The sequence below is a fragment of the Peromyscus maniculatus genome, chromosome 4 (assembly GCF_049852395.1).
Source record: "Peromyscus maniculatus bairdii isolate BWxNUB_F1_BW_parent chromosome 4, HU_Pman_BW_mat_3.1, whole genome shotgun sequence".
NCBI classification, from domain to species: Eukaryota; Metazoa; Chordata; class Mammalia; order Rodentia; family Cricetidae; genus Peromyscus; species Peromyscus maniculatus.
The window spans coordinates 127,466,743-127,474,539 of NC_134855.1; the positions used below are offsets into that span (position 1 = coordinate 127,466,743).

Below are 7,797 nucleotides of genomic sequence, written 5' to 3' on the forward strand. Positions count from 1 at the left end.
ATGTACACATGTATAGATTGCATTCTTGATAACATACTTGTTGTTATATCCCCTCAATGCTTTTCTGTATATTAGCAATCTGTTGAATATATGTTCATATTCACAGAAAATCCTTAATACATACTTCTTTATCTGTTTTATCCATCATTGTTTTAAAAATATCTTACTTAGACTTCCACAGATATACCAGAAAGATCATTTTGTTCTCAGAGATCAACTCTATGCATGAAAGTAAACTTCCAATCTCTGCGAAGAGATGAAGTTTTTTTCTCCACAGGATTTTGGCTAATGGCCTTAGGAATTCTTCACCATTTTCATAGACTCAGAAAACTCAGAAGAAGTTCTTTTGAATCTAAATTTAAATGATTGTCTCTGTCATGGGTGTAGAGCTCTGAGAAAGCTGACATCAGAGGAATACAAGGAACAATTTGTCAAATAATTTCTGAATATTGCATCTGGGCTTTGACTAATGCTTGGTCTGCTCAGTGACATTTCATACAAGGTGCCCAGTGCAACAGCCAGAGGCTGTTCAAGACAATCAAGGCTTTCTCTGAGGTGTCCTACATAGAGTGGTTTGGAGAGTGGGAAGCTGATCTCTTTCTGTGCGTTTCGTTATTTGTTGCTTGTACATTTTATCTGTTATTACATTTTTTTGTTCCTGATAGACTCTACTCTTAGAAAAATGCATTCACTGCATGAAGTACTCTAAGCTATTGGGAAAAAGTAGGAGTTGATAGCACTTTAGTATGTGCCATGCTAAAAGGAAGCCAAAATAAAATTTTACTCAATCTAACTCCCCTATTGCCCCTGGTACTGTATGATCCCCTGCCTCATTTTTCACTATGATGATCACCATTTATATTATTTAGCATTCAAAACACTGGACCAAATTGTATCCTGTGTGACAGGTAGGAGTATGGTGTTTTAGAATACATACCTAAAGATGATAAGGAAGTTATTAAACAGAAGGAATAGATACATCTAACTATGTGCACAAAATGTTTTTTTTTATTTCTGAGAGAAAGTAGCTATAAACAAATAAGCAACAAGCCTCAAATGATGGCTCTGTTCTACAGAGGACTTGATACTTACTCTTTAATAGAATTGATTCAGATTCTAAGTATGCAAGTCAGGCAGCTGACAACCTTTTGTAACGTCTTATATTGATCAAATAGTCAGGACTTCGGGGTCACTGCATATATCTGTGTACACTTAGATGCAAATACACAAGACATACACACACACACACCCCACAAATGTGTATACACACATCTATACATAATTCAATATTATAAAAAAATCATTCTTAAAGAGAAAGAATATAGCAATAGACAGATGTCCTTTGACATTGCATTAAATGCTTTTAATTTCTTTCATAACTTAATAAAGCTTAAGAATGTATCCATCTGCTTCCATCAGTTACTGGATGAGGGTTCTATGATGACAGTTAGGATATTCATCAATCTACTTACTGGGGTAAACCAGATCAGGAAGCTTCTCCACTATTGCTACTAGTCTAAGGTAGGGTCATTCTTTTGATTCAGGGAAACTTCCCTAGCAACAGGTTTCTCCCTTTTGCTGTGATATCTGCCTCTGTCAACCAGGAGAAAACCCAGGAGCCCAGTGGAAGAGAGGGAATGAGCAATGTGCATCAAGATCATGACAGGGAAACCAACAGAGAAAACCAAACCAAGAGGGAACTTGTGAACTTTAGACCAACAGCTTTAAAGCCTCCACGGGTCTGAATCAGCATAAGCAAGACATTTGTGTGATATGGTCTTCTTAAGGGGCCCCCTGGCAGTTGGATCAGGATAAATCCCTGTGGCATGAGCTGGCTTTTTGGAGCCTCTTACCTTTGGTGGGGCACCTTGTATATTCTTGATGCAGGGAAAGGGAATTGGACTGCCCTCAAATGAATGTACCAGGCTTTGTTGACTCCCCATGGAAAGTCTTACATATTTAGAGGAGGGAATGGGGTGTTGGTTAGCAGGGAAGACTAGGGTGGGTGGGAGGAGGTATGAGAGGAAGATGGGTGATTGATATATAAATGAATTAAAAAATTCTTAATGAGGAAAAAATGAATCCATGATTTCTGATTATTTGAAGTTATTCTATTCACATTGATATTGTAGACAGATAAAATATCAAAGTTGAAAATCCGAGTGGATATACTGCTCATTACCAATGCCAGGAAGGATGAAAGAGCATTATGATATGGTAGTTATAGGCAATGAATAACAGAAGTCACATTTTGAGACTTAGTTCATGAAGTAAGTTCTTTGTCAGGCTGATAAAACAGAAACTTCTCAGGTCTTTGCTCAAAACCAGACTTTATAGGCTTGAAGTCCAGAGAACTCAACCTCCACAGGCCATGTTCCCTGTAAATGATCCCCACATTATGATCTCCCCAAATAATGGAAGGGCATAGGCAAATGAAAACTTGAAAGTGATAATATATGTCCATATGGCAGTAACTAACAGGGTAGAAAAAGACAGTACTTTTGGAGGGGCATTTACATAGTCAAGATTACCTGCATGCCTTTGACCCGAGATTATGAAGCATGACAGAGATAGCAAATCATCATGGTTTCAAAATGCAAAATCCATGACTATTTACTAACCACAGGTCAAAAGCTAATCCCTATATTATGTTTTCCACAGAGTGGAGAAATGCAAAGAACAAATGTATAATGCTAAAAGATGAGCAAACATAGAAAGGAAGTGTTCTTGACATGCTGCATTCAGGCAACAACAAACTCACCCCAAATCCAAATATGGGTGATGATACACAAGATATCCAGTGTTAAAAAACAGACCAGATTTTGGAAAGAAACCTGGAATCATCCAAAACAAAATGTGAACAGACTTTGTCTCCAACATGCTAATCAGCAAGCTAAAAATGTAATGTGAGATTAAAAGACTCAGGTGTGGTGGAAAGAACAGAGGAGAAGGATGAGTGGAAATGTGTAATCAGTGAGGCAAATGTACCAAAGTCAAACAAAGATTAATGGAACAAATACATTAACTCTGGGAACAAAGGACTATTGCATTGGTAGGGAACATACAAGAAACTACAGAAGGGAACTCACTGATGGATAAGTGGCTGTTGGCAAAAAATAATTCAAATAGATCCCTTGAGAGGTCAATATGAGTTTACCAGAACATTCACCAATATCCTAAGAATAATTTCTTGGATCAGTTGTTTTGAAAAACTTTTCCATACACAAGTATATAAATTGAAAGTGTTTTTTTCTTATTGTTGCTGTATAAAAACACTTTTGGTTGTCTTGGAATAAAAATTTCTATTCCGTGTGTAGAGAAATCTGTCTGTGCAATTAACATCAAAAGATAAGATTGAATTATCAACCCAATGATCAATTTGAGATATTGCTGACATGATTTAACAATATTTATGTATTAGATTAAATTTGCTTTTTGTTTTGTTTTGTTTTTTTGAGACAGAGTTTCTCTGTGTAGTTTCACTGCCTTTCTTGGCTCTTGCTTTGTAGACCAGGCTGACCTTGAACATACAGATATCAGCCTGTGTCTACCTCATGAGTGCCAGGATTAAAGGGGTGTGCTATCACAGCCAGGCATTAGATGAAATTTGATCCAAAGTGTTCTTTATATTTCAAGATGACTTGTTCAGATAATCAGATATGTGAGTGATATATATATATATATATATATATATATATATATATATATATATATATATATATATGATTTCCATCTATATGTAAACAAAAGTTAACTGTGTTTGAAACTGAAGAGCCTTCTGATGACAAAAATTGAACATGAGGCAGTACCAGATTTATAACCATTAATTCTAGAACTTTTGATGGAGAGAAGTTTCCCAATTGATTTCTCAAACATAAGCTCAAAGATTAAAAAAGTTCTAGAATCAGCACTACAGAGATGATACCCAGTTGATTACAGTGGAAAGGACAAGACCCATTTAACACTAAACCATCAGAAGTGTAGAGCTATATTGTGAAAAATATGAATAAATTTCATGTTTTGTACAGGAGAGAGCATAATCAAGTAATACCTATGTTTATTAGTCATTCAAAAAGCTAAACTAGAATGTAACTATGATAAGTCAATATAGAAATTTTCTAAATGTGAAGTTTCTAACATTTATTGCTCATATTCTTTACTTTGGAATTTGGAGAAAAGTTGCAGGATTTACAATGAATATGACTAACAAAACAAATGATGAATTACATCAACACAGTGTACATGTTGATAGGAGTTTACAAACTTCAGCAAAACAAACTTACAATGACTAACACAAAAATTACAGTGACCCAGCACTTAATGGCAGAAACAGAAAGACTGAGTGTTTGGTGGAAATCAAAGTTACAGAGAAGTCTGGGTGGGTTTTACAGCAGCAGAGTGACCTCCTCCACCCTCCAGGTAAAGGCAAAGCACAAAAGCACTTCACCTGAGTGTACTCAAGCTAGTCAAGAGAGCATGTGCATAAACTATCCTTAATTACAGTCAAACTACACTCAGGATGTGATTCCACAACTGTTTCTTTTGTTGTTGTTGTTCAAATATGCTATGCCCCTTTAGGCTCATCTATGTAAACATTTGGTTCCTAGTTACTGTAAATGGTAACATTAAAGAGACCCTTTGGATTTCTTAATTGTATTAATTAATAAATGTAAGAGAAACACTGAAGAACCTAGAGGTTTTTATTTTCATAGACATTGACAGAAAAACCACAATATAGGCAAGGGAGAATTCCCATAAGCCATCAGGTCTTAGAAGATATGAAGAAAAATGTTGTACTTTTTATGCTAGCCATCTAGGTCAGAGATATAGAAAGGAAATCCAACATATCAGGGGAAATTAATCAGTGCAAAGTTGTGCCTCTAGGTTAAGAGGTTATTCAGTCCCAGAAAATTTGCTTCAAAATTAAAGATTGTATAAGGAATACAGAGACCATATAAGTGCTCCACGAATGGAGGTTTCTTGGGAAAAAAGTTCACAATTTACCAGGTGAATGGATATATAGCCCTTTTCGTGAAGACCTGATAAGGTTTTTGTTTCCAATCTTCCTCTCAAACTGTGTTTGTATACATGTTAACCTTGTAACATTCTCTAGTCTGAATACTGTCCAAGAAAAGCTATTCAGGATAATTTGGAACCTTTAGGGTACAGAATCTTACTGGACAATGTTTATCATTTTGTGTGGAAGTTCAACTTTATTAACCAACTCCCATCTAGTCCAGCACAGCTTGTTTCTGCAAATATGGCTGTGCTGATTAAAATTAGAGAAAGTACAGACACGTAAAAATAAGTACCCAAAGCTGGGATCTAGTGGGACATGCTCTGTCTGATACAGCAAAAACATGTACTCAACAACCCTAAATCTCCTTGGACTTTTTTACAGCACAAGAAGGAGGAAGTAACTAGTCTTTGAAGGAGGTGTCTACAGAAGCAAGCTCATACTTTACTTATATGGGAACTGGATACTGAGGTTGCTAATTTTTATATAATCTCATCAATCAATTTAAAACATTCACACTTGGACCATACTTGAATCTCCCCCAGCGATTTGCCAGTTCACCTGAGGCTGAGGTAATGGAGTCCTGAAAAGATTATGCCCAAGTTAACAATAAACATTAACTCAGCACTTCTCCAATTCTTTACATATCCCCTCAAGTGTTTCTCCATTTCCCACATACTCTCTCCCTCTGCTACTTTACTGCAGCTGAAATGTGTTCACCAGAATCACCTTCCTGCATCATGCCTATTCTGGCATAATAGAACATAATTGTTGAAACTCAAGTCATAAGAAGCCATTATTTAGACATATTGATTTTTCTTGATATTTTTATCATTGAAATTAGGGAAGAAACTAAGGGAGAAAATGGATAATTAGAAGTAGAACCATGACTATGATACACATTCTTAGTCCCTTAAATGTTGTCTGTGGAGGAATGGGGAAAATTTCCAGCTATGAGTTAGAAAAGGCTTCAGATGCTCTATGGAGTACATAATAGTCTATGCTGGAACGAGTTTGGGAGACCAGAATGCTTAGGGAATTATGAACCATGGAAGCCTGGCTATAGGATGTCAGAGAATGACAATGCCAACATTGGGCTAGAGACCATTGCAGTTATATTCTGGCAAAGAATCTGTAATATTTAGCCTTTGTCCTGAGAATGAGTCTGAATTTGATGGAATGAAGGAATGTGTTTAGAAAACAAAATTTCAACATGGGCTAGCACTAACTGCTGGGCATTGGTATTGCTTTACACTCTTTTGCAGGTATTCACTGAAAATAAACAAGGAATGAAGGACTAAAATATAAGAAGAAATATGCAAGTTAGAGGCAAATGCAAGACCACGTACAAAGTTGTATGTTCTGGAAAAGAAATTGTGTGATTACTCCAAAGAAAACTCAGACTCTATACTGGTACACAAGTAAACCTACTCTGAGGACAAGGACCCACCCAGTAAAGACATAAAGAGGAAAATGTGGATTTGGTGAAAATAGAGAGTCTGAAAACAGAATGGGGACAACAGGCGTCCCATCTTAAGCAACTACCTAGGTAAATATTTCCTCTGAATCACAAGTGAATTATAGCTAAATGTTGTAGATTAGGCCCCAGAGGTCAATATTTTATATAGAGATGACAACAGATTTAATAAGCAATGTCCATGTAGTAAGGAATCCCAATTGACAGTATTATTGAATGTTTCCTCCTGTTTTAGAGAATATTTGACTAAAAGGATGATTGGGTTCCCTGAAAAGAATCCTGAGATACCATTCCATGAACCTATTCAGGCGAAGTATAACTAGCAATGAACTGGTGCTGATAGGGTGGCAGAAGTCAATGACAGTGAATGTATGGCTATTCAAGGCACTGAGTGCTTTATGTATGTATGTATGTATGTATGTATGTATGTATGTATGTATTTATTTATTTCGTTTTTCGAGACAGGGTTTCTCTGTGTAGATTCATGACTTTCCTGGAATTCACTTGGTAGCCCAGGCTGCCCTCAAACTCACAGAGATCTGCCTAGCTCTGCCTCCTGAGTGCTAGGATTAAAGGCATGCACCACCACAGCCCGGCCTGAGTGTTTTAATACTAAACAGATTATTTATTTCACCCACTAAAGGGTCAAATAAAATTAGTAGGAAGTGCAAACCCTTGGAAAGCATAAAGATTAGTAAAACACCACCACTTTCTCTATTACAGTTATTTCTTGGGTCTTGCAAAAAATGACCACAAAGTAGGTCATGCTGCCTGTACTGGAACTACACAAGAATGGTCCTACACAAGATTGTTCTTATCAATAGTAACTCATGAATCAGAGATATGCTAAAGGGGCAATATGCCCCCTGCTAAATATGGGGCTACTGGTGGATTCTCAGAAGACAGACATTGTTTTTAGTTTTGTGCACAATAGTAAGTCACACCTGGCTCCAATGGATACTTTGAAACATGTACTCAAAAAGATAGTCCAAGTGAGTGGTCCATAGAATAAAATAAAAATGTGACTTTTGAAAAGAACATGTCCTTTTCATGGAGGATAGGAAGGTGACAGGAATGGGAAGTTGACCGAAGGTAGGGAGTGAGAATGCACATAATGCACTGTATATGGTAACTATTGCAAAAATCTTGACCATCTACACAGTACATATATTTGTAGATGGAGGAGGTGAAGAAAATTGCTTGTCTTGGTCTCATATTGCCATCAGAGTTGCTACTATGACTCTACGGGACACAGGTCACACTGGCAAAACCCATTGTCACAGCTCTCCCTCATTTAACAGAA

The 7,797-nt window shown here is 36.7% G+C and overlaps 1 long non-coding RNA gene across 1 annotated transcript; it reads left to right on the plus strand.

The window, feature by feature from the left end:
* Positions 1 to 2,665: 2,665 nt before the first annotated feature.
* Positions 2,666 to 6,631, plus strand: LOC143272772 (uncharacterized). Its single transcript, XR_013050360.1, has 3 exons — positions 2,666 to 2,901; positions 5,402 to 5,589; positions 6,283 to 6,631. It is a non-coding gene; the product is annotated as an uncharacterized LOC143272772 (long non-coding RNA).
* Positions 6,632 to 7,797: the final 1,166 nt, after the last annotated feature.